The following is a 2,291-nucleotide window of genomic DNA, read 5'->3' as shown; positions in this document are numbered from 1 at the left end:
GTCCGATTATCAGCATACATTATATGGTAAAGGTTCTTGGATATTTAGCTGTCAAGAAAACTGGCTGCTTTTTTTTTTTTAATCTATCATTCTCCAAGCTTATTTGAAAGCAGAACCCTTATTTCAAGAATGCTTATTAGCATTTCATGAGAAATTAAACTGTTATTGTAGCCAAACCTGGGAAACATTGGTCTGTATTGAGCACTAGAAAACTTTCTTATAAAGGGCCATATACTAAATATTTTCATCTTCTTTGGTAAGTAATGAAAGGAAAGCAATCAGACAATCCCTAAGCAAATGGTTGCAGCTTTGTGCAAATTTAACTTCATTTACAAAATAAGCAGTGAGATGGATTTGGCTCCAGAATCCTAGTTCGCTAACCCTTCTCTCACCCTAAGCCTTTCACCCGATTTTCTCAGGGTAGCTATACTGTGCTGAAAAGTTTGGGTAGAAGGTGTAGACCAGGGGTGAGCCAGCTGTCATGGCTTAGTGGTAAAGAATTGTGCTGCCAACACAAAGGTACATGGTTGAAATCCAGTGGCTGCTCCACTGGATTGGGAAAGATGGGCAATCTTCCCATGTGATTTACTGCTTCTGAAAACTCTCAGGAGAGATAGCTATGTGTTGGTTCCAACTTGATGGTACATGACAAGAACATAGCTTCATCTAGGAGGAGTTATAACTTCATATCCCCAAATGTTAATATTTACAAGTAATACATTCATCCTAAACTTATATTTTTAAAGTTTCAATTTTATGTGAAGAATTGATAACTTTGAGTAGTGCTTTTGGACAAGAGTACTGAATATGCCATGGACTGCCAGAAACCAAAAAAGGCTTGTATCGACAGACTGCCCTCTTTTCTTTTGCAGCCTCGGCCTCACCCCTGAGACACGGTGGTAAAGATCAGAGTAGACATCTGGTCACCAGGGCTGCTTTTAACTCTGGAAAAGTGGATGTTGCTACCATCAATGACCCCTTCATTGATCTCAATTGTATGGTCTATATGTTCCCGTATGTTACCACCCATGGCAAGTTCAATGGTACTGTCAAAGCTGAGAATGGGAAGCTAGTCATCAATGGAAAAGCCATCAATATCTTCCAGGGACAAGATCCCGCCCACATCAAGTGGGGTGATGCTGGTACTATGTTGTGAAGTTTTCATAACCCTGGAGGGAGCAGGGCTCATTTGAAGGGTTGTGTCAAATGGGTAATCATCTCTGTTTCATCTGCTGATAACCCCAAGTTTGTGACGGATGTGAACCTTGAGAAGTATAACAACTCTCTCAAAATTATCAGCAATGCCTCCTGTACCACCAACTGCTTGTCTCCCCTGCCCAAGGTCATCATGGCAACTTTGACATTATAGGGAACTCATGACCACAGTCCATGCCATCAGTGCCACCCAAGAGACTGTGGATGGCCCCTCTGGAAAGTTGTGTTGTGATGCCCAGAACATCATCCCTGATCTACTGGGACTGCCAAGGCCATGGGCAAGGTCATCCCTGACCTGAATAGGAAACTTACAGGCATGACTTTCCACGCTCCCAACCCCCAATATATCAGTCATGGATCTGACCTGCTGCCTGGAGAAAACTGCCAAATAGGATGACATCAAGAAAGTAGTAAAAGAGGCATGAGAAGAGCCCCTCAAGGTCATCTTAGGATATAGTGAAGACCAGGTTGTCTCCTGTGACTTTAGCAGTGGCACCAACACATCCACCTTTGATGCTGGAGCTGGCATTGCCCTGAGCAACCACTTTGTCCAACTCATTTCCTGGTATGACAGTGTGTTTGACTACAGCAACTAAGTGGTCAACCTGATGGTTCACGTGGCCTCCAAAGAATGAGAGCCCCTTGAACCATCAACCCCAGCAATATCACTAGAAGAGAGAGAGACCCTCAGAGGCTGGGGAGTCCTTGCCCCAACTCTACACTCCCCCCCCTATAATGAGAATCTCACATCCTTGAAATAGTTTCCATCCAGTCCCCCTGAGAAAGGAGAGGAAGCCCATCATGTCATGTACCATCAATAAAGTATACCGTACTTAGCCAAAAAAAATACAAAGGAAAAAACCAAAACCAAAGAAGTGTGTCTTAGAGAAAGTGCAACCAGGGAGCTCTTTAGAGGTAAGGATAGTGAAACTTGTCTCACATACTTTGGACATCTTGCAGGAGAGGCTCCAAAAAAGACAACATTCTGGGAAAGACAGAGAATCAGAGAAAGACCCTCAGTAAGAAGGACTGATACAGTAACAATTGCTGATACTCTACTATGGTACTGTAACAAT

The 2,291-nt window shown here is 43.1% G+C and overlaps 1 pseudogene; it reads left to right on the top strand.

The window, feature by feature from the left end:
• Positions 1 to 925: 925 nt before the first annotated feature.
• LOC102859981 lies at positions 926 to 1,850 on the top strand (annotated as a pseudogene).
• Positions 1,851 to 2,291: the final 441 nt, after the last annotated feature.

This window comes from Elephantulus edwardii, unplaced genomic scaffold (assembly GCF_000299155.1).
Source record: "Elephantulus edwardii isolate Elephantulus edwardi_28Jun2011 unplaced genomic scaffold, EleEdw1.0 scaffold00078, whole genome shotgun sequence".
In the NCBI taxonomy this organism is placed as follows: domain Eukaryota; kingdom Metazoa; phylum Chordata; class Mammalia; order Macroscelidea; family Macroscelididae; genus Elephantulus; species Elephantulus edwardii.
This window is presented reverse-complemented; position numbering and strand designations above follow the sequence as displayed.